General features: G+C 38.9%; 1 protein-coding gene across 1 annotated transcript in view; it reads left to right on the top strand.

Annotated features, from left to right (window-relative positions):
- The first annotated feature begins 4071 nt into the window (after positions 1 to 4071).
- The window catches only part of LPAR1 (lysophosphatidic acid receptor 1), a 91647-nt gene continuing 69885 nt past the window's right edge, over positions 4072 to 25833 (top strand). Inside the window, exon 1 of the mRNA XM_070742447.1 lies at positions 4072 to 4532. The gene's annotated coding sequence lies outside the window, so the exon portion shown is untranslated. The remainder of the gene's footprint in view (positions 4533 to 25833) is intronic.

Here is a 25833-nt window from a genome sequence, read left to right as displayed (position 1 = left end):
GCCCCTTACTGACCTCTTAGGAATCTGGATAGGTCAACCGTACATAATCTAAGGGTAAAGTGTTGGGGGTTTGGGGATGACACTATACTTACTGTATTTTTCGCTCCATAAGACGCAGTTTTTTTCCTCCCAAAGTAGGATGAAAAATCAGCCCCGTCTTATGGAGCGAAGATGCAGGCAGGGAGGGGGGGGAGGCGCTGGAGCAGGGGCGGCGGTGAGGGGGGCTGAAAGGAAAGGTGGAGGGGAAAGACTAGGAGGGGAGACCCTCCCAATCCCCCCTTACGACCTTAGCTCTGCCCTAGACTTCGGGGACGTCTCCCTTCTCCTCACGCGCATACCCAGCTTCCCCCCCCCCCCCCCGTTTTTTTGTTGCTTTCTTTTCTTGAAATGGCACCTCGGCGTCGCGTCCACCTCCGCCTGCGTCGCGGCGCAAAACCCGTGAAGTTGAGAAGACTAGCGGTGCTTTTTTTTTTTTTGGGGAGCAGAGTTGCACACAAGGATCTGGGGGGGAGGAGGAGGAGGAGGGGACAGCGGCCGTTTTGGCTGGGCTGCTATTTGCAAATAGCGGCAGCCGTCAGAGGGAAATGAAGGGCGGCCTCGGTTGGCGGAAGGAAGGGTCCCCCGGCGCCTGCCAGCTCTCCGAAGGGCGCGTCAGGGAGCTTGGCTGCCTCCGCTTCTGCTACCTTCCTCCCCAACTGAGGAAGCGGCGGGGGCTGTTGTCTCTGGAAGTGGACGCCGGCTCAGGCCGAGCGGCGCGGCACTCTCTACTGCCGGCTGCTGGGCCTTTGCTGCAGAGGCAAGCTCAGGTAAAGGAAAGCAGGCAGGCGGTGCCCGTCACCGAAGCAAGCCCCCTTCTTGATTAGCGGCCACCTCGGCCCCGTGAAAGAGAGAAGAGGTTGCTAAGTGTGGTTGAGTGCTCTCTGAATTGTACTTCTCATCCACCCCGCTGGATTTCTTTATCTATTCCTAACCACTGCAAATCTCTCTCTCTCTCTGTCTCTCTGTGTATGTGTTTAGCCCACTTTTTGGCTCAAAATATTTTTTTTCTATTTTCCTCCTCTAAAATCTAGGTGCGTCTTATCAGCAGGTGCGTCTTATAGAGCAAAAAATACGGTAGATCTTGTTTAAGGCGTCTTAGTTCTAAGCTTTCTAGGCCCAGACTTTAGGCATAAAAGCCAGCTCATTGGCCTTGGACCAGAAACTCCCTCTCCACCCTAGGATGAATCAGAATAGAGTGGGAAAGGACCTTGGAGGTCTTCAAGTCTAGCCCCCTGCTCAAGCAGGAGATCCTATAACCATATTAGACAAGTGACTGTCTACTTCTTAAAAACCTCCAGTGATGAAGCTCCCACAAAATCTGAAGGCAAGCTGTTCCATTGGTTAATTGTCCTGTTAGGAAGTTTCTCCTCAATTCCAAGTTGCTTCTCTCCTTTGGTTAATTTCCACCCATTGTTTCTTGTCCCACCTTCCAGTGTTTGGGGAAATAAATTTCTAATAATGTTGGTTAGCAAAATGCATAGAATTGTAATCATCAGGAGTCAAGTATGAATGGTCATGCCAAGAAACAACACAAATCAAAAGGTTTCAACAGGGAAATAATGCAGCAGGGCCAAAAGGGTGGAGTGGGATTGTCCCAACAGGATTGTACTATGTTACAGCGCAAGTGGGGTCAAGGCCACAGAGTTCAAACCCATTCTTCTTAAGCATGTGATGGGATTTTAAAAAATACTATGTGGCTTGGTAGGCGAAACAGGGGAAGAATATTGTAAAATTTCCATTTCCATCCCATTCACTCCAGGGGAAGGTTATTGCAAAATCCCTATTTCTAGTCAGAAGGGGGTATTTACCGTTTCTCAGAACTATTCAAAATTTCCACTACCGGTTCCCTAGAACTGGTCATAACTTGCTGAATACCACCTCTGATCTGGACATATAAAAGTGGCTCTTGAGATAGTATCATAACTGAGCAACTGAATAGATGAAGAGACTTTTAAGTTTAAGTTTAATCAGATTTGTATGCCGCCCCTCTCCGCAGACTCGGGGCGGCTCACAGCAATAGCAATACAATGTAAGACAAATCCAATATTTAAATTACTTTTAAAAAAAACACCACAAATTAAAACCAATCATACACACTAGTGTACCATGCATAAATTTTATAAGCCTAGGGGGAAGGAACATGTAAATTCCCCCATGCCTGATGACAGAGGTGGGTTTTAAGGAGCTTACGAAAGGCTAGGAGGGTGGGGGCAACTCTGATATCTGGGGGGAGTTGGTTCCAAAGGGTCGGGGCCACCACAGAGAAGGCTCTTCCCCTGGGTCCCACCAAACGACATTGTTTAAAATGTTCTTTGCAGGAAAAGAGCAGAATCTGTCATTTTTCCTCCCACATGTTTCCTGCTAGTTTATAGGGAAGTGTTATAGTTTATACTTCTCCAACCTCCAACCCATGGGATTGGGTGGCATGTAATTCAAATAAATTCAGTAAATTAAATTAAGTAAACCTTCCAACCATCCAGGAATCCTTATTCTTCAGAATGATGGGAACCAATGTTTTATGCTCATCCTGTGAAGTTCTTCATGTTCTTATATGTCTTAACACGAGCATTTAGCTCGGAGCTCAACCCGGCTGAATCACAATTTGTGAGAAATTCAAGTCAACAAACAAATTACACAGTAATAATCCCTACACTGTTTGCTTTCTACAACTACTACAGGTCCTCCTGGAGTTTAAAGTTCAACTCTGGCACGACTTGGAACCTTTTGCTTACCCAAGGAAAACGAAAGTTGTCCAAGCCAAACTTTCACCCTTCCCGAACTCGTTTTTCTGGTTTTGATAACCACCTCGCTTCGGTTCAGTTGGGGTGGGCCAAGGAACCGGGTCAAGAGGTTGAAAAAGAATCAATGGAGTTGCTCGGAGGAGAACAAGGGAATTTTGAAGGGGAGAGAGAGAGAGAGAGAGAGAGAGAGAGAGAGAGAGATGTGGACATGGGCATATTAATTTTTTTGTGTCTTTTGACTCGAGAGTTTGCCACATCCATAAAATCAGATGATAATTTAGATCAGGTCGTTGCTCTTCAGAATCTACTTCAATGAAATCATCGTAGGAGTAATCCAGCCGATTTATGGCACCCCAGCCACCAGGACCTGTTGGTGTATGTGTGTGGTGTGTGTGTGTGTGTGAGAGAGAGAGAGATGTGGACGTGGGCATATTAATTTTTTGTATCTTTTGACCAGAGAGTTTGCCACCTCCATAGAATCAGATGGTAATTTAGGCCATTGCTTTTTTTAATTAATTTTTTTAATTAATTTTTTAAAATATAAACACATACACAACATAAAACAGGTGCTCTGTGAGTACTGCCCACCACCAGACAAACATTTACACCCCACCCCATTTTAACTCAAGAGCAAAATATCTGTTTACATATTATAAAGTGATTCCAATTTATTTCTTGCAGCTTGGTAGTTAGGCCAAACTACTAACTTGGTAGTTAGGCTCTTCAAAATCATCATAAGAGTGATCCAGCCGATTTATGGCACCCCACTCACCAGGACCTGTTGGTGTGTGTGTGTGTGAGTGAGAGAGAGAGAGAGAGAGAGAGAGAGAGAGAGATGTGGACATGGGCATATTTATTTTTTGATGTGTCTTTTGACCTGGGAGTTTGCCACCTCCATAGAATCAGATGGTAATTTAGGTCGTCATAAGAGTAATCCAGTCGCCAGCCATCAAGACCTGTTGGTTGGTTGGTTGGTTGGTGTATGTGAGAGAGAGAGAGAGGGAGAGAGGGGGAGAGGTAGGCGGTGAAGGGGACGCATCTGAGAGACAAGCACCCCTCCCTTGACGCGCAAAGCGGAAAGATTTGCGCGCACAGCGACAAGCAAAGGCGGAGCGCTAGCTCAGCGCCACGGGCAGGTGAGAAAAGGCGGGAAAAAAAGAAGAAGACGAGGAAATTACAAAGAAGCCCGCCGGCTCCCAAAATTGCTTCTTAGCCAGGCCAGCAGCCAAGTGGCGGGAGCGCGAGAGGCAAACCACCCCACCCATCGGACTGTGCACACACAAGACACACCGCCCTGGTGGCGGCTGCAGGCGCGGGCGGCGCCTCGCAACTTTTCCCCTTCGCTCTTTTTCTCCACACACACCCCTCAGCCCCTACACCACCCCGCATCGGATGAGTAGGGTTGCCGCGCCAAGAGGCTGCCCCGGCGTCCCCTTCGCCTGTTTTTTTCCCCCCCTATCGGCCGAGCAGCTTTCGCCCCCTGCCTGAAGCGACCGCCGGGGCGAAGGATGGTGTTCCTTACGCTGCCGCTGCCGCCGCCGCCGCCTCCTCACCGCTGCAGCTACCCCGCGGCCAAGTGAACGTCGAAGGGTCCGCCGACTTGGGAAAAAAGAGACGCAGCGAAACAGGCGGCTGGCTGAAAGAGGCAGCGAGGGCGGGAAGACCCCCCCCCCACTCCGGCTTGGTCTGCGGGGTAAAAAAAAACAACGGCGGCAGCCCCCGGGGTGGGAGAAGAGACTTCGGCTGGCCCAGGTAATGGACTTTGGGGAGATTTAAGGGGGAGTTTTTGGCGTCTTTCCTCTCTCCGTCTCTTTCTTTCTCGCTCCCTCTCTCTTCCTTTCTTGCTCGAGCACGGCTGTTTTCGGTGCCTCCGCCAACATTCTTGGCCGGTTTGGTTAGACAAGAAAAGCAGCCCAGGTTTGCTTCCCCCCCCCCCCCCAAAACCCACCCGCCCCAGGAAAAGAAGCGGCGAGGGCGCCTCAGGAAAAGAAGCCGTCACGGCGAGAGGAAAAAAATCTCCACTTTCTTCTCAACCTTCCCTTTCTTGCCTCTTTGCGACTTTTTGGAGCCTTCCCTCCGCTTCTTTTTGCATACTTAAAACTGTTGTGCGTGTGTGTGTGTATCCCCACTTCTGCCCCGCTGATTGTGCGTTGGAGAAAGACAATTGGGAGTGTTTTAAGAAACGGTACTTTCTTGTCAGGAAATATCTTTCCCTCACACACACACCGCTTTCCAGGGCTTCTCTCCACCCCCACCCCCCCTTTGCTGACACGTCTCTAGCTTTTTCAATTAGTGGGACTGGGGTTTTTTTCTTCTTCTTTCTCCTCGCTGCTTTCTTCTGAGGGATGTTAATGGAAACAAGAAGCGGTCTAAATTCTGTGTGGGCTGCCTTCGTCTTCTTCAAGTGTACTTCTTGAGCTTTTGTTTTTAGGAAAACTTTCTCTATATATGTAATAAACCGGGATTCCTTCAGGGGATTATAGTTCTACTCAGTTGCAGTTTGAGCAAAAGTATAGTTCTACTCAATTGCAGGGAAGGGTTGCAGTTTTCAGTTCTTATCTTCCAAATGGCTTAAAATGTGTATTTATGCCTCTCATTTGAAGCCATGTGGTATTTTAAATGTTTAAAGAGAGAAGACAAGGTAGAAAGAGTTATTGCTTCCATCCTGGGTTGAAGTGCTGGGATACTTGAAAGGCTCTATTGGAGCCTTAACTCTTTTAACTTTCTTCTTCTCAACTCAGACTATTTACTTAGAGATTGCCTGTAATGTCATTGTAATGGGGATTGCGTATTCCATCCCATGGATGCTTTATACTCAGGCTGGCTTGCAAAATGGTTGATGGATTGTTATGCAATCTATGCTGGTTGATTGGATTCCCTGCTGTGTTGTGTATTCTGTATAGCATAGCAGTAATGCTGTACTAACATGGATTCCAAAACCTTTTGGTCTTTTGCACCGCCATCCACATCTTGTTTATGAGCATCATAATGGGTAAATCAAATTGGTTTATTAAATATTTGTATTTCACTTTGTTAGTAGAGTTAACAGTTGATCTACAGTTGCTGGAATGTAGAGCTAGATATACTGTATAGATGCCAGGTATGTTGTACAGTAAGTTTCTTCAATGGACAACACTGACATAATTTCTAAAATATAAGATGTGCATGAGTTATGTGCTATAGAATTGTCACAAATTCTAGATTGACTTAAGGTCTTTCAGAGGTCCTTTATTCATCTACTTCATCAAATATCCACAGGTTCCCTCAGCAGAGAAAAGAAAGTGTATTGGTATAATTTTGTGAAACATTATCAATTGAGGAATCAAAGCAGAAAAACTTTAATACCAGTGTACTAGAACCTTAAGTATTCTATCCAATGAAATGCATGAAGGGTTTGAGTAAGCTAAGCAAGCCTAGTCAAACATAAAGTATGCTACATGAAAAAAAAAACAAAAAGAAAATATATGAATGCTAAAATCAAATGGACCATAGAGTATATTCATTGCTTGCCTTCTTTGACTCAAAAAGTGAAATGGAAATTGTTTTCATAAGGCTATTGATGACATGTATTGCCTTGCTGGGTTCCATACCATGTTGCACGAGTCTGTCCTTTTGTGGAATTTGCCCATGTTCATTTCTGATTCTAAAGAAATTGCTACCTAGTGTTCATTTACAATGGATCAGAAAACCCAAATATATTGGCATCCTCTTCTTAGGGAAAGATTATTGGTTTTATAACCATTCATAATGGCCATTGAACTTTAAAAGCAGTAAAAATGGCAATGTAACAGGTTACTGCTATAAGAAGCATCCAAATATTAGAAGTATCATGCCCTTACTGGACAGGTTATATAAAACTATGATTCATATTCATGACCCAAGCAGTAGATGTTCTGAATGGGTTATATGATGATAGAGAGCAAGCAAAGCAAAACCATTATCCTGAAAAGAAAGGATGCTGTTTAGCCAAAAGCTAAACTAGCCAATTAGAAAACTATAGGTTGTACATAATTTGCATGTCAATAAAGAATCAGTGTTCTAATTGGGGATTAAGTGGTTGGAACAAATTAAATCAGTTTGGAACTAATGAAACTGTCTTGACCCCAGGAACAATATTGGCATTGGCCTTCAAACCCTTAAACAGCTTGGAGCCAAACAATTAAGAATACTCTAGTAAGCCTTTGTTTTAACAGTGGTAACTAAGACTATCTGCCTTTGATAGGAAAAATTAGGTTGGTATGCATGAGGAACAAGGCCTTGGTGGACAAACATTTATGGAATTACATCTCTGAAATAAATATATATGATTTATAGAGATGGACAAGAACTATCATTACAAGAATCAAATGTTTTGTTGGGATCCTAAATCAGTCAAGTTCTCTTCCAAACCGTCTTAATTTATGGTTTTCCAGAAATTAATATTTTGAGCCAGCATCAATTTCTCATATTGGACCCAAGAAACCAGACCATAGGAACCAGTCTGGAAGCCATGTTTGAAGCCACCATAGACTTCCAGTTGGGAACAGTTAAAAACTACTCTATAGTATTATAATATAATATATATAGCTGGGTCAGTGTGGATCCAAAGAACCATATGGAACATTCAAGAGTTCCCCAGAATCTTTTGATTACTTATCATAGATTTTATATATACATAATCACTCCCCACCTGGAAAAAATGTTAAATGTTTTAATATTATAATTATACACTATTATGCACGATTAATTGTATTAGATTTTAAGGCAATATTATATGTCATTAATTTTTTTTATCATGATTGTTTTTATCCATTTTTGCCTTCTCAAGAAGTTAAAATGGTAGAACTAAATACAATTAATACACATATTTAGCTATTATAACAAGGAAAATATACCATCATCAATTAGGAGAAACACAAATCAACTCAACAGGACAGAGATGTGGCAGAACAAAAAGACTTTTATTGATCAAAGGAATACTCTTCAGAAAAGGGTAGGATAGACTTCTCTAAGAACAACATTCCAGAGACCAACTTGAAGGGAGGAGAAATGAAAGACACAATTATACGTTCAACAAATCTGGCTTGCCAGTAGTACATGCAAAAAGGATGTTCCAGTAAATCATAAGCTAAAAATGCCTAAACAATGTGATGGCAAATATTAAGTAATCAAAAGCTACAGATATAGGACTTTACATTTTTCCCTGTTAAATTTCACCTTATTAATTTCAGCCCACGGATCATATATATATATTTAAAGGCACCTATTTCCATTTTAAAATGTTGACCACTTATACTTTTATGTATCTACAAATCTAACAATCCCCTCATCCAAATTATTCATAACAAGTGTTGCAGAGCAGAAATCCAAAATCCATACTGCTCATCAAGCTGATGAAATTGTTTATGACTGCTCTCTGGGATGATTATTAAGTTAATTGTGAATCCATCTATCACATGTATTATCTAAGCTCATATATTTTTAACATTTTCTTAATGAGGAGGTAATAAAAATTTCACGTAATGCTTTTCTGAGATCACAATACACTGTGTCCACAACATTTACCCCAATCTAATAAATTAGTAACTCTGTCTAAAGGGAGATTAAGTTAGTTTCAGACCTCTTGGGAAAAATCCATACTGACTTTCGATTTTTGCACTCCTACTGAAGTGCTCACAATCACACTTCTCAAACACCTTGACCACTATAGTTATAAAGCTATTACAGCTGTAAATTCATATGTCTTCCTTTTCTCTATTTAGCTTTCCTCTGATCTTCTAATTTACCAGTATTGATCAAATAACATCTGAAAATTCTGGAATCACCTGCACTGGTTCCTTCAGTACCCTAGAGCAGGGGTAGGCAAAGTCGGATCTTGTATGACTTGTGAACTTCAACTCTCAGAATTCCTGAGCCAATCATCCTAGCCAACTTTGCCTGCCCTAGAGCAAAATTAATCTGACCTCGCAGAATTCATTGAAATTGGACTTTTCTTTGTTCTCCTCACCTGTTCAGACTTACTGGACAATGATAGCTAGTGCTTTATTTCCACAAAAACATAATAAAACTTGTTAGTCAGAAACGAATTTGTTAGTCAGAAAATAATGCTACCATGACTCTTCTCCTACAATATATTGTATTTTTAGAAATGGTCATTCACTGATATCAATACAGATAGTTCTCAAATTACAGCAGTGACTGTTCAAAGTTAGAAAAGGACTAAAAAAGTGAATTATGACTCCTTCACAGTCACAATCATTGCCACACCCCTGTGGTCATGTGATCTAAATTTGGATGCTTGGCAACTGGTTCATACTTATGACGATTGCAATGTCTCACGGTCATGCGACCACCTTTTGCGACTTCACAGTCACAATCATTGCCACACCCCTGTGGTCATGTGATCTAAATTTGAATGCTTGGCAACTGGTTCATACTTATGACGATTGCAATGTCTCACGGTTATGCGACCACCTTTTGCGACTTTCTGGCAAGCAAAGTCAGTGAGGAAACAAGGTTCACTTAAGAACTGTGTTACTAGCTTAACAAATGCCATGATTCACTTAAGAACCATGGCAAGAAAGGTCATAAAATGGGGCAAAACTCACTTAACTCTCTTTATTTACCAGCAGAAAATTCAATTGTAATCATAAGTCAAGTACCTTTTTGCCAATGTTTGGGAAATGTTTAATTTCTGTTCATCTGTGAAAATTGCTAGTTCTTAAACATGCTTGTATTGTCATAGGGCAAAATTCTCATATTACTTAAAGCAGGGAACACATACACAGCAGTTTTTAGCATTTCAAACTTTAGGTTGTGATATTTGTGTCACAGTGGTTGTTTATACAGTTAATTTTGGCTTACCAGACTTCTGCTCTGTCATTTGTAAAAGCAGTGTGTTTATATGTAGAGAAAAACCTTAATTTACTAAGAAGAAGGTCCTGCTATGTCTACAGAATTTAATCACAGGAAGGTCTGCATAGAACTGCAGGCTTAAACCCTATATTTTCCTTGCAAAAATCTGAACTGTGTTGCAATTGATTCTTCCATTTTGTAATAGTAATTTGTTCTGTTTCAATATAAAAATGATAAACAATTTCTGGGAAAATTAAATAAACTACTGCTTTTTGTTCCAAAGGTGATATAGCATGAAAAGAGTCTGAATTTAACTTTAAGATTGTATGTAAATGCTGCTGTTAGGTTTTATTGTTAAATGCAATAAAATATAATCCTATGTATCTGGCTATCAAAATGCTTTAAATAATCTAATCTAATCTCTCTGACTTTGAGGATTCAGAATCACTGTTCAAATTCTTGGGTGGATCAAAGCTTAGGCTTAAGTTCCATCAGTTTAATAAAAACCAGTTATGCAATTGTATATAGCCAATAAACTATAATCATTGCTAGAGGGCAGTAATCTTTTACAGAGACAATTGCAAAGTTTTTCAAATAGGAGACAAAAATCAAATGCAATAGAATTAAATATGTAAAGGAGTGATATTTATTTTGATAATTGCATGCATTACAGTATCTTAGAGTAAGATCCTAATAGCAGTAATGGACTTAGTCATTCAAAGAAGTGGTGGGATTTTCTTTATGCCATGTGTTCAAATGAAGATATGGGTAATAGGGTTGGGATGCTTTAATTTTGACTCCAGGAGTAATTGTCCAAAGAACACTGAAGATATGTAATTTATCTTGTACATCCACTAGCTGAAACACCTTGCTATGGGCACTTATAATTTTTAGTAGGTTTTTTTTTTACTTTGTAACATCCTCTAAGCCACATATTTAGTGCTGAGGTGCTAAAAATAGAGAGTAAAGTTCCATCCAAATGTCCTGGAATAAAGTTTCATAAACCTCAGCCAATGGGGCTTCTTATCACAGTTTATAGAAATTGTAGTGCAGAGAATGTAAAATGCTTCTTATAGTCTAGTCTTGGTTAAGAGTCTTCCCTGAATAAGTGTTTAAAGTTGTTTCAGAAATTATGACTCAGTGAAGTATATTCTGCAACTTGGACACAAACTGAACAAACAGTATTGTGAAGAAAACAGTATTGGTGGTGGTAGGGAACCCTGCTCTTTCTGTTTACATTGCTAAGGATTTAGATTTGTTTTTCTTGGTTTATATCTATGGTAAATCTATGTTTTTTTAAAAAATGGAAGGCCTGCCAGTTCATTCATACAATTTCAACACTATATAAAAATAAACATATGTGAGAATAGGTTTGACTACCAAAAAATACACAAAATATGTAAAATAGATGTTCTGATGTTTTAACCACATTATAAAATAGATAGATAGATAGATAGATAGATAGATAGATAGATAGATAGATAGATAGATAGATGATGGATAGATAGATGGATACATTTTGACATTTGTTGGATTAAAATGTACACTAAAATCTGAGCATGAAGTCAAAAGTCTGCATGCTAATTAACAGCCTAATACAAAATTAAAATAGAATACCCCAGCTCTAGAAATACTAAGTCCTAACCAATTCAATAGAAATTTTCTCCTTGATATATCCCTTTAGAGTGAGCCAGAAAATCCATTTATTTGCCTCTTTCACTTACCAGATGGATTTAGTAACTATTTGGCTAGGTTTACACGATTGTGTACATCGAAACTAAACATACTTCATGCTTAGGCAACATTTGATTACTCTGTAATTTGTAATCTATGGTTTATGGTGTAATGTAGTTTGGGAATTCATCAGCTGTGACATACTTAACAAACCCTGCCTTAATTAGATGCCAGAATCAAGTTACTAATATTTGTTGTGCTTTGGAATACTGGGGAAAATATTGTATAATAGCAATAGCAATGAGACTTATATACTGCTTCACAGTGCTTTCCACACCCTCTCTAAGCAGTTACAGAGTCAGCATATCATTCCCAACAATCAGGGTCCTCGTAGGATTGAGGGCTGAGTCAACCTTGAGCCAGAGAGACTCGAATTGCCGAACTGCTGCAGCCGGCAATCAGCAGAAGTCGCCTGCAGTACTGTATTGTAACCACTGTGCTATTACCCTCGATTTTCGCGGGTTCGAACTTCGCGAAAAGTCTATACCAAGGTTTTTCAAAAATATTAATTAAAAAATACTTTGTGGTTTTTTTCCCATACCACGGTTTTTCCTGCCTGATGATGTCATATGTCATCGCCAAACTTTTGTCTGCCTTTAATAAATATTTTGTAATAAACTTTAATAAATAAACATGGTGAGTAATAATCTAAATGGTTGCTAAGCGAATGGGAAATTGTAATTTAGGGGTTTAAAGTGTTAAGGGAAGGCTTGTGATACTGTTCATAGCCAAAAATAGTGTATTTACTTCCACATCTCTACTTCACGGAAATTTGACTTTTGCGGACAGTCTCGAAACGCATCCCCCGCGAAAATTGAAGGAATACTGTACTTCCATTTATGATGACTATGTGCATCTCAGTGGGCTTTCCAAAAAGGATATTGAAAATATGATTATGGGTAAAGTTTTACTATGATGAATATATGTCTTGCTTCTAATCACCCAAGTTTGGTTAATCAATATTAAGTTTGTATTTGCCCACCATATATAAAAGTAAAGGTTTCTCCTGTCCAGTCATGTCTGAATCTAGGGGACGGTGCTCATTTCCATTTCTTAGCTTAATGAGCCAGTGTGTCCGGAGACATTTCTGTGGTCATATGCTATATGTTGAGACATATGGAAAGCTATTACCTTCGCACTGAAGTGGTACACATTTATCTACTTGTATTTGCATACTTTCCAATTGTTAGATGGGCAGGAGCTGGGGCAAGTAACAGGAACTCACCCCATCGCGTGGCACTCAGCTTTTGAACCCAGGCTGTCAGCTTTCCATCTGACAACTTAGCATCTTTAACCACTAAGCAATTGCATCCCTTCCCACTGCATATAGAAGCTCATATTTATTTATTTTTATAAACATGCATGAACAAACATAAACAAAACATTATAAAAACTTTGAACGATGTGTGGCAGTCCTGTTTCTTTTTTGCTACAGTGATATTTCTATATTACCATCATTTAATATTTCTAATACTATATACATTTTATTTTACATAAGGTAAAATGTTCCAGAATATTTTTGTTTTGTTACAAAGCTACCACATGTGATAATAAGAATCATTCTTTTTCCTACATTTCCAACATTTAGAACCTTATATTTTTATGGTATACACATTGCTAGGCAGAAGGCCATCTTCCTGTTGAACAGCTCTTGCAGATAATGGAGAAAATTAAGAGGCTTAGAATTCTTCCTGGATTTTTTTGCTGCCTATGAAAACACAGGTATCTTGACAATATCTTCCAGGAATACCTTTATCAAGTTGGATTTTTATGTCTACTCCAATCCTTTCTCTGGAATATATACAAACTTAATTCGTTCTGTAAGTTCTTAAGTAGAAAAGTTTGTAAGAAGAAGCAATTTTTCCCATAGGAATCAATGTAAAAGCAAATAATGCGTGCGATTAGGGAAACCACAGAGAGGATGGAGACCCTGTTTCCTCCCAGGAGATTCCTAGAGAGGCCCCACAGAGGCTTCTCCCTGCGTTTTCCACCCCTATTTCCCCCCAGGAGATTCCTAGAGGCCCCACGGAAGCTTCTCCCTGCCTTTTCTGGTTACAGTTTCAGAGGCTCAGGTTTGTAAGTGGAAAATGGTTCTTGAGAAGAGGCAAAAAAATCTTGAACACCCGGTTCCTATCTAGAAAAGTTCGTAAGTAGAGGCATTTGTAGGTACCTTTGTATAAAGTAATGTCTTCTTTAAATCCATGCTCTATGTGAGGCTTCATATTAAAAGCAAGTCAGAAATTTTAAGATGATGTTTATTTTTTCACTGCCTTTTTGATAATCTGTTAACAGTTTTATTGAAGGATTAGTAAATAAATGTATTTTATTTTCCAATTAAAATGGAAAATGAATAAGTAAATATGAGCTGAATGGTCTCTTGGTGACTAGAAAGGAGAAACTCAAGTTAAGGAAATAATTTCTTAAATTCTAATATGAGAAATGAATGATAGGAAAATGAAACAAATAGGCAATATGACTAACAGAAGGCTCCATCCCGTTGCTCTGTTTTGAGGTTACAGTGATTGTTTTCCCAAATTCCAAAACAATTTCCATGTCAGTCTATGTCTTGTAAGTGCCTCAGGGCAGGTATATTTTTAGTGATTGATTGAATGGTTTGGGAGACTGTTTGACACTTGTGTGTTCTGTTGTGAAGGTAAAATGCTTTGAAAGAAAGAATGTTTCTTTGATGTGGTAATGAAGCACTAATGCAGGATGCAAATACCAGTTTTACTCCATTACCTGAGGTAATGTTTTACTGCCTTAACCTTTGTAGCTGACTAAATCCTGCTTTACTCCATAGCATTCCATTTAATTTTCAGATAGTTAGGTTGAAAAGCTGGGAAGAAATTATGGGGGAAATATTTGTTTAGACTGAAAAGCAAAACATTATGTCGCAATTCCACTGAAAGTCATTTAAGACACACTGAGGAGTTCAGGTTAGGCTTCCAGAATTCTAGTTATATCACTGCTTTTGTACATCTTTTTTTTTAACCTAAGCGTCAAAGCTCACTGTATGAAGAGTTGTCAACTTAATCTTGCATCAAAAATTTTGCTGGACCAATTCTCGAATACAGCTCGTCTGCCTAGAATCCACACTGTATATCAGACATTAACACAATTGAGCGAGTCCACAGGTATTTCAGGCTTGAAATCTTAAGTTGGACTACCTAGAACTATGCCACTTACGGTCCGAACTACACGTAGCATATAAAATTAAGCGCTAGAACTTACTACCTGTTAATAATTACTTCAGCTTCAACTGCAATAATATATGAGCACACAATAGATACTAATTCAAGGTAAGCGGCTCCAAACTTGATTGCAGAAAATATGACTTCAGTAACAGAGTGATCAATGCCTGGAATGCACTTCCTGACTCTGTTGTTACAACCCCAAACTCCCATAATTTTAACCTTAAACTGTCTACTGTTGACTTCACCCCATTCCTAAGAGGTAAGAGGTATGAATAAGCGCACCTATGTGCCTACCGTCCCGGTCCTACTGTCTCCATTTTTTTCATACCCATATTTATGTTTATACTATACCTGTCATCTTGTACATGTTTTACAAAATAATAATAATAACAACAACAACAACAATAATAATAATAATATCATCATCATCATCATCATCTACAACAACAACAACATCAAGATCATCATCTTCCATGTAATATAATGAATTCCAGAGTCAATTTACATGAATGTAAATTGACAATCATGGTAAAGTTGAGAAGTATTACTTGGTTGGGTTTAGATTTCATTTGTTGGATTTAATTCCTTTGAAATCAATGGGAGAAATTATATCTGAGAATGGGGGAGATTGATTAATCCAAGGTTTTCCAACTTTGACAACTTTAAGATAAGTAGACTTCAACTCCTAGAATATTCTAGTCTGGCTGTGGAATTATGGGAGTAGAAATCCACTACCTTAAAGTTGTCAAAGATGGGAAACCCTGGTTTAATAACTGGATCTGAAGTTTGCTTTCATGGTAACTCAGAATTTCATAAAAGAAAATGTAAATCTTATTAATAAGATTAATAGAGCCAAGGTGGCGCAGAAGATAGAGTGCAGTACAGTAGGCCACTAAAGCTGACTGTAGATCTGCAGGTCAGCGGTTCAAATCTCATCACCGGCTCAAGGTTGACTCAGCCTTCCATCCTTCCAAGGTGGGTAAAATGAGGACCCGGATTGTGGGGGCAATATAATGGCTCTGTTAAAAAGTGCTATTGCTAACATGTTGTAAGGAGATGGAGAAGGGCGGCATAAAATATTGAATGAATTAATGAATTAATGAATGAATAATATTTGAATGTCCTTAGTTCTCCTATTTTCATCCTAGAAGGTGATTTGAAATAAGGAAGTCATTTAGTTTGGGGTTCACTTTTTATTTCCTTTGCTCAACAGTAATTAACAACCCAAAACTGGAATAGAGAACCACTTGTGGAAGGCAGAAATGAATAACATTGCTTTTTATTGATCACCTACTCATTGTGAAGACAACTTCTGGGCATATGTTTTGTTGTTGCCTGCTTCTAAGAACACTCTTTTGTGTTATTTCTTGAGTTCTGTTGTGCACTTCAATATATTTCATACAAATCCAATCAATCAATCAATCAATAATAAAGCCAGCAATTCAATATCTACTATGCCGAGACAGGATTGCCGTGCAATTGAGTTACTATCATTGTTATCATGGTCCCTAATGCTATTTTGAGCAATTTTTATATCAAGAACTCTGTAGTAGTACGGTGGTTACAACTTTTGCATTGTAAATAGAGGTTTGCTACTTTGAAACCCTGCCAAAACCCCTTTCAATTACTTTGTTTCCTTAACATCCTATTTTTCCTGCATTTTAAAAAAATCCAGCAATTTCATCAATTTTTTTCAGTCACCTAAGATTAAAAATATTGCATCCCCAACTCCAAAATAGTCCACATTAAACCTAATGATTGCACTATTAGACTTATTGAAATTCATTTTAGAACACAGCAGAGGGGATATTGTCTACAAGGACAATAGTAAATTGCCAAATGTTGCCAAAATATCACAGTCTGAACAGAGTTTTTCTAAAGTTGATTTAGCCTTAAAAACAGCATCAGGCACAGTACATGAGCAGCATGAACTGTAAGTGAGGCTATGCCCTTAATTATACTTTAGTACTGTGGCACTTCCTTTTTTACTAATATGCACCTATCTCTTTCTATGCAAGCATTTAGATAAGTGGGTATTATATTTTGGTACTCGTTGTTGAATAGACAACTGAAGGTATATCATTTAAATAACTAACATAACCATAGTAAAATTCCTACTGTTTAGTGACACATTATTTGGTGGATCTGTAAATTAAGTAAATAAATTACCATGAGTCAGTAAAGAGTACTTTGGCGGCCTAGACATGGAGCTCTTACCTCACAATCAGGAGACAGTGAGTTTGATCCTAGGTACTGTTCTGTCTGGGTTCCCCCAGACCTCAACACCAACTGGAAAAAACAGCCAGACACTCTGGTAAAAGCCAAAAGTATTTTATAACTGGAAAAAATAAGCACAGAGGAAAACCTGTTCTTCCCAACAGACAGGATATAATACGGTACAGCAGGGTCCTGATGTCCAGACAATACAGCAAGCTTCTTGCTGGCATCCCCCCCCCAAGGTTTCAATAGTCAAAGGCACAAACCAGGATTCCAAGACGCCAAAGTTCACAGTCAGGTCCCACGACTCTCAAAGATAAAACTCCACAAGCCAGGAAGGGTGAGTCTGCCTTTTAGCCTTTCCCAAGAGCACCACACCCAAACCCAGCTGTTGCCACTTTAATGCTGAAAGTATTTAGCCAATTGATTCAGTCTCTGAGTAGCTCTTCGTTGTCGCAGATCAATTATGGCTTGTGCACTTTCCTCTAAGGAATCCAGGCTGCTTGCTGGGGAGAGCTCCCCCTGGTGGGACTCTGGCTGTCCTCCCTCTTCTTCAGCCTGGGATTCCTCCTCCTCGTCTGTCTGCACCTCCTGTTCCTCAGCCTCTCCCTCTGAGCTGGAAACCGACAGAAGGTCAGCCGTTCCTGGAGGGGCCTCAGACGGAACCACAACAGGTACCAGCAGATATTTTTCTCTCCAGGTGACAAAAACGCTCAGTTCCATTGAATTGTCTCAACTACCCCATGCAAGAAATTACAGGGTTGTTTGGGGAAAAAACCTGTGACAGTAAAATACATTAACCTAATAATGGGTTTATTTTTTTAATGAAGTCATTCCAATTGAGTAAATGATTTTTAGAAAGGGGAAGGAAGCAATTTATTTTGCAGACATTATTATAAATTTTGTTAGAATTATTGTGGATGCGGCATAAAGACATTTGAATAGTTTATTCATGTCCAATATCCTGTCAAGTGTTCCTTAGTAATATTATTTAAGAAAACTGCTATTAAGATAAAGATGGGTTAGTTTTATGGGGTCACAGTTTATGAAATTGCATTGAGCCCCAGAAAAGAGATGAGGGTTTAAACTGGATGGAGGCAGAGAGTTCATTTAAGAGCAAGCAGCCTCCATTTATTTTCTGTTCTATTTATTATCCTCTGGGATTTTCAAATGAGGAAAATTCACCCATAGACTAATGCATCTCCCTCTTACCCAGTGGGTACATTGGGCTGATAACATTTTCTAATTATCCTTTCTACAGTATTAATTAGCTAATGGAACAGAGTGATCCTAAGCAAATTTCAAGACCGTTTTATCAATGCCAAGGCAATTTCCTCTAGCTAGAGCAAATTGCCTCTTCCTTTTCTCCCTCTCTTTCATTTTGCAAGAATCCATCTTCATGTTAATTTAGGGCTGTGTCTTAAAGGGGCCCTCAAAAAACTTTCTTGTTCACATCTATGGCCTCATGATCACAATCTATTATCTTTTTGCTGATTTCTGTGTGCATGTTCAATTAAAATGTGTATATATGGGCCGAGAGGCAAATAAGGAGCTGTGATGTTCCTTCAATACACCAGGGTGTTTCGACACAAAAATATGTAACCCTTCCCTGGTGCAGAGCTGAAGGGATTGGATACTGTAGCCTAGAGGATAATTCTCTGCCTTACAAGGCAAAGGTTGCAGGTTCAAGTATGGCTAGCTGATGAGGCCAAATAAGGCCGAAATAGATCTATCCCTTAATTTCCAAATTCAGCAAAAAAAGCATGTGACATATGTATGTATGTATGTATGTATGTATGTATGTATGTATGTCTTGGCATATTTGGGTTTCTTCCCGTGTAGGATTTGGAAATTTCTGGCGACGTTCACCCTAGAACAAGGACAGGACTCGGGGCAGCTTACAGCAATGATAAGTAGGTTAATAAATTAAATTTATTTAAATTTAAAGTCACATTTACTTGTGTCTTTTAACATTTCACAGACATTGAATGATGATTTATATTCTCTTTCCCAATAATTCTATGGAAAAGGATGGTCAAGGGGTTAAGCATATGAGTTCTTTGCTAATAGTTCAATGTATGCTCCAAATTTCAGGGTTATCCACTTTTTCCTAGTTTTATACCACCTTATCTGAAACTTTTAAAAAACTGTGTTTTCTTCCAAGAGTTAATGGCTCTTGACTCATCCTGGCTTTAACATCAGCATTCTGTTCCTGGTGTCTGTCTGTAGGCAATGTAGCAACACATAACCACCATTGAAACTATTGCTAAAAGGACATCAATGCAGAAAATCATGCAGTTTTGTTCCAAATCTATCTTTTCATCTTCACAGACTACAAAACAGAGTGGGGAAAGGACCTTGGAAGCTGGAAATATATTTTTCATATAGCTTTTATTCATATCTGTAGTAAGACACACACAACTAAACCCGTGGAATGAGAAAGACTACTACCGAAGTGTGGGAAATACTTTTTGTGCATTCTGTAGTACTGTAGTTTATAATGGATTGCTCTGCAAGCTGCATTCAATCAAACCGAGATATAGGTATCCTTCAGATAGACAAAGGAAGGGGCAGGTAGAATCTAAATTTCTGTTCTTTCCATATATATTTTAGAACAATGCATGGGAGCTTAGTAGTAAAAAAATAAACTCTAGTGTCCAGGCACTAAGCTATGTCTTTGTTTCAGATGTCCATATATTTTCTTTTCTACCGGTTGTATATTGTTTTCCTTCCTCAATTGTTGCATATTTTTATACACTATAAACTCTTGGTATATTGACATGCTTCTCTTTGTGATACAGGTAATGGAACAAATCTAATGGAACACTAGACTGCCAATCTAGGAATCATAAAATATAGGTCTTACGCCACATTTAAGAGCATATTAAATAAAAATATGAAACACTGTAATAAGAATTTCAATCAGTATTTTGTGAAAGACTTTTGCTTAACTGCATTCCATTCAACAATGCTCTTTTCCTGATTGAATCCTAAAGCATCTATTTAGGATTCATTGAAGCTATGTTTGGAGCTAAGGTTGCCCTATGAATGCAAATCACAGTAAAGTTGTTAACCAGTGCTTATTAAATTTAAAGAAACACAAGAGTGCCTGTTGACTTAAAAAAGGAGTTATTTGAAACTTTTCGGCACACTATTGTATTTAGATGGAATGGTGTAATCTTGGTCCCTGACAGAAATGTCACTACAGGTAGTCTTTGACTGACCACCACGATAGGAACCAGAATTTGTGTCATAAAACATTGCAGTTGTAAGTCAAGCCGGCCCCAATTTTAAGACAATTTTTAATGGCGCTTGTAAAGTGTTGCTAAGATCATGAAGCAAATCCAGATTCCCCAATGGCCATTTTTTTGCCAGAAATCAGCAAAAGGGTCACAAATCATGATCAAGTAAACTACAATGTGTCAAATGTGAACAGGCAGGAATTATTTCGGAAAAACAGAACTACCAGAATTTAAACAACCAGAGAACAAGCTATCTTACATGATTCATGTTTAAAAAACTGGTCTAAGGCCTTTGAATAGAAGTGAAATGGTTTAACAGGAACCTGGATTTTTTTTTATGGCCAAATGCCAGCACAAAACAATAGAATATATGAAAAGGATTATGATGAAAAGGGGCAGACATCTGGGTAGGAGATGGCTTTATATTTCCCTGCTTGTACCACCAAGAGAATACCATACCTTATCAGAATAAAATCTTTATATGCCCTGAATAGACTAATTGTGCAGTTTTTGAGGAAGTACTTTATACGTTGGTCCACTGACAATTTGAGAATCTGCCTGTATCACTTTGCACTCCACATCCCTCAGGTACTGTTTAATGAGTAATTGTTAATGAGTTGTATGATCATGGTCCCAACTTGTCAGGAAACTATTTCCCCAGTTTCAATTGGTCATCCAATCAAATCCTCAACCATAGCAAAATGAAACGGTGGGCCTGTGTTTCTAGAAGGACAAACCCAACAATTATATATTAAGCACCAAAAAGGGCAGAAATCTTAATCCTAACAGTCTGGAAGAGATAGAGATGACCTCCTTTCAAGTTCTGACACTTTTCTCATCACAGGAGTTGTTTACACTGAGCTTTTTTGTCTGAAGAGCTCCTGAGCTGGATCAATAAATTACTACAGATAGCAGTAATATTATGTGTGTGTCCTGCAAATGATTTCCTCAAAGGTATTCAGAAAACTTCATGACTAGGTGAGGTTATTTCAGTCTCATTCGTTTTTTTGTTTTTATTAATGAACAGGTTTTAGGATTTTAATTAATCAAAATATGTGCACTGATGATAAAAATAATTGCCTGGGGTATTTGATTTATTGATTAGATGCCATCAAAATGGTCCTGGTTTCTAGCAATCATATAGATTCAAGGGTGTGCTGCTGGGGTAAGCAGGAACTAACTAAGATTGTGTGCAGTTCAGAGAACCCCGAAATCCCACTCTTGGCTGACTAGTGGCGATCTCCAGCTCTAGAAAGGATCACTATTCTGGGAGCCAGAACGTGTGATCCTGATGACAGATGCCAGTCTGAAAGGAAAGGATGCCCACCTAGATTCTCTGATGTCCCAGGGCAATGGTCCAAAGCAGAAAGCTGGCTCAGCATCAACGTCTTAGAGTTGAAGGCGATCGACCTACCCTGTTTCCCCAAAAATAAGTCACCTCGAAAGCAAGACATGGGAGAGGTTTCGTAGAATTGCCTAATATAAGGCATCCTCTGAAAGTAAGATGTAGGAGATGTCTCATTTCGCAGTATTCCCAAACAGAACATAACACTGCTGTCCATAAATTGCATCGCAAAACGCTGCATCAATCAGATTTAAAACACATCCAATACGCATCCAACATGCAGCTGCGTGTTTGGATGCGTTTTTGCTGCAGCAGGATACAGGATACAATTCATTGAAAAAAAATAAGACATCCCCTGAAAATAAGATGTAGCACATCTTTGGGAGCAAAAATTAATATAAGACGCTGTCTTATTTTTGGGGAAACACTCCATCACTTTTCACACACCCTTTCGGTCACCATGTCTCGGTCAGAACCGACAATGTTATGCCCAAGGCCCATATAAATCGTCAGGGCGGAACGAGGTCCATGGCCTTGATGTCAGTGTCGCAGGATATCAACTTGTGGGAGGAGCACTCTCTGCTCTCACTCTGGGTAAATCCCATTTCTGGCATGGACAATGTTCAGGCTGATTGGCTCAGCCAATTACAGTTCGATCAGACAAAACGGAGGCTTCATCCGCAGTTGTTCACCAAGATAGTGCAATCCTTTGGCAGACCAGTAGTGAATCTGTTTTCCAGCCACCTCAATGCAGAGACCTCCCTCTTCTTCACGAGATTTCCCACCCCGGGGGCATCAGCTGCAGATGCTGTTCGATCATCATGGCCAGTGGGATTGCTTTCCTCCTTTCCTCCACTCCCTCTCATCCCACAGGTCATCCAAAAGACCTTGAAGAAGCGGGCAGAGATTATACTGATTGCCCCTTTCTGGCCACACAGGCCATGGTTTGTGAACCTCCAGTCTCTCTCCATGCTGCCCTTGTTGAGATGGTCCCAGAGGCTGGACTCACTCAGCCAAGGGTCACTGCTCCATCCGGACCCTCAGTGACAAACCCAGGATTATATACCTAATGTAGAAGGCAGCTGCCTTAATATAATCCTAATAGGAGCTGCATGTGCACCTATTCAAATCAAGATCTCTGCACAGCTTATAATTTTATAGTTAAATGCAATTCTCAGAATTTATCAGTTGGCTTACTTACCCCCGATAGCTAAAAATCGGAATGGCAAACCACTTTCAAAATCTTACCCAGAAAACTGCATGGACTAGTCCGGCCAATTGCCAGGAGTCAACAATGACTCAAAGGTACACACAAAAATAAATAGAGCCTTAGTTGGCACATTACAAATAAGGTTTTTTTTAACTGTTTTAGTATTGGATTTACATGCTGTTTTGTACTACTGTTGTTAGCTGCCCCGAATCTACGGAGAGGGGCGGCATACAAATCCAATAAATAATAAAAATAATAATAATAACATCTATTATCTTAATTTAAGGTATTAGTTCAGGCCAGTACTTTTTTAATTTGTCAAAGCATTCTGCAACTAGACACCTTCTAGATTTAATGGAGCTAAACATCTAAGAATTGTCACCTCTGCCATGAGAGGTGTTTACTTTAATAACAAAGAAATAGTGTGCACATTTAGGGAGAGGGAAGAAACATATCTTGCTAGGCAACGTAGTTTTTCCTCTTGAAACATTATATCCTAGAACAAAGTATATGTAAAGTTATACTGCAAAATTTTTCCCTTACATTATTTTAAGATGCAGATAGTCCTCAACTGATGACCCCAGTCAAGCCCAAAATTTCTGTTGCTAAGTGAGACAGTTGTTGTGAATTTTGCCCTATTTTACAACCTTTCTTGACACAGCTGTTAAGTGAATCACTGCAGTTGTTCAATTAGTAACATGGTTGTTAAGTGAATCTGATTTTCCCGTTGACTTCAACTGTCAGAAATTTGGAAAAGATAATCATATGACCTCAGGATACTACAACTATCATAAATGTGCCAATTTTGATCATGTGACCATGGGAATGCTGTGAAAAGTGGTCATTAGTCACTTTTTTCATTGCCGTTGTAACTTTGAATGGTGACTAAATGAACCTCTGTAAGTCAAGGACAATCTGTATAAAGAGTGAAATCCTGTGTAAAAGTTAACCCCACCTGATTTAGTCCCAGATTATATATATGGACCGGAATTTAACATTTGCAGTTGGAAGACTTTTGGATTTTGACAGTTGAATACTGAATTCGAAGGTATGAGAAATTGTCTCAGAAATGTTCATTGTGGTGTTCATTCACCATTTTATACCTTCTTAGTAAAAAGTTGCAAGTTCCAATTTAATATACATAAGACATCATTTGAAAGATTAATAAACGAACAGAGAAGTAAAAGTTAATAATTAATGGTGAAAGCAAAATGTTAAAGGATTGCAAATACTTAAATCTGACTAAACCATAAAAGTATTTTGAAGTAAAATATTAAAATACTAGCATGCTAAGTTAGTAAAATACTGAGTATTTATAGTATGCACACGCATACTATAATGACAGACAAGAGACTTAACAAGAAACATAAAAGAGCATAGAAAGCATACAATGTTTTCTATATTTGTGCAGAGGAGTTAAATTAAAGTATATCCCTGGGTAGTATAATAGCAACTAGGAAAAATAAATTGCAACCCTCTGGGAAATTTTAGAATTCCCATCTGACAAAAAAGCTACCATAATACAATTGTCTTCAGAACAGTGGAACATCTATTAGCAAATAGCATTATGAGAGTAGGCACAAGATGCCATGTAAAGGACACTGAAGGAACACAGGGTTAGAGTCTCAGGACTATGATTACTCTACAAAAAGGATGTCGTTATACCCTGTACCCAATTTGACTGAAGGCAAGACATTAAAGCTAACTAAGGAGAAGTCCACAAAGAGTCACCACTCCTCTTTTTGTCTGCCAATGTCAGAAACCATTTCCCTGATTTCTTATCTGTATTCCAAATATTCCTGATCATGTTTTTTTTTATATGAACCTTCTGGAGGCATATGATATCCATATTTTATTTTATCAATTTTGTATATTTTCTTTTCACTAAATCATTCAACCCATTTACATTTATTGACAATAATTGCATCCCCTCCTTTATTCCTAATTATCTACACTTTTTAAACTTTCCTTGTTCTACTTATCCTTTGTGTCCTACTTTTACTTCTCTGTTCTTGTTCTTTCTCTGTTGTTACTATACTTTTTTCTTCTCTCTTCACCTCCCATTTCTTGACTCTGTTCTTCTAAGCTCTATCTACTACTAGAATCCTCCTTCATCCCCACTAATTGTTCATACATTTCATCCGCAGTCTCTAAGAATCTATTTTCACTTTTTTCCCCTGCCATGTTATTAACATGCCTTGTGGAGTAATCCATTTAAATAGTATATTTTTCCTGTTCTGTATGGCTGCTAAGAATCTATAGCCCTTTCTTTGTTCTCTGATCCACCTGGAAATCTATTTCAGTGTTATAATTTCTTTTTCTTTGTAAGTCATGGGCTCATCTCTTGTCATTTTATAAATAATATCTCTAATTTTTTTCCCATTTTTATTTATTTATTTATTTTTATTTATTCAATTTTTATGCCACTCTTCTCCTTAGACTCAGGGCGGCTTACAACATGTTAGCAATAGCACTTTTTAACAGAGCCAGCATATTGCCCCCACAATCTGGGTCCTCATTTATCCATCTCGGAAGGATGGAAGGCTGAGTCAACCTTGAGCCGGTGATGAGATTTGAACTGCTGACCTTCAGATCTACAGTCAGCTTCAGTGGCCTGCAGTACAGCACTCTACCTGCTGCGCCACCCCGGCTCATAATGTGAACCGTATGTGTACTTCTCTAAGGAGGTGATGTATTTTCACATAGTTTGTATGGATCCAATATATTTCATCCATCTCATTTATAATTTCTGCCTTATTTCTCTGGAGAAAATCTGCTATCAATCCCCCTATTACTTCCCCTAAATCCTCATCTTTCATTTCTTTATTTTGAAGTCTAAGGTAGAAGGAGGCTCAATCCAATTCAAGATGGATTAAAAAGTTTTCCAGATCCTTACTTGCATCTTTCACTTTTTGGTCTATTTGATCTCATTTCAGCTTTCAATTCCATCTCTTGTATTTTCTGTTCATTTTTTGTATGGCTTCTTGGATCAAGCCTACTTTGTTGACTAGATTTTGTATATCCGTTCTCAATTCCCTGTGACCTTTTATCATCGTCTCCTGGAGTTTTAACATCATTTCTTGTGTTATTTGGAGAGTTGATTGTACCATTTGCAGAATCAAATTCACATTTGTTTTCTCCATGAGTAGAGATTCTTCTATTGTGTTCTGGGATCCCAGTGAAGCTGCTGTCCCCATATGGATAGGTATCATTTTTTCCCTTGTTCTCAAGTTTGTGGTGATAGCACTTATCATTTCCTTTAGAACTCATATCTAGT

Source organism: Erythrolamprus reginae, chromosome 2 (assembly GCF_031021105.1).
Source record: "Erythrolamprus reginae isolate rEryReg1 chromosome 2, rEryReg1.hap1, whole genome shotgun sequence".
In the NCBI taxonomy this organism is placed as follows: domain Eukaryota; kingdom Metazoa; phylum Chordata; class Lepidosauria; order Squamata; family Dipsadidae; genus Erythrolamprus; species Erythrolamprus reginae.
Note: the sequence above shows the minus strand (reverse complement) of the source record. Positions and strands in the feature narration are given on the sequence as shown.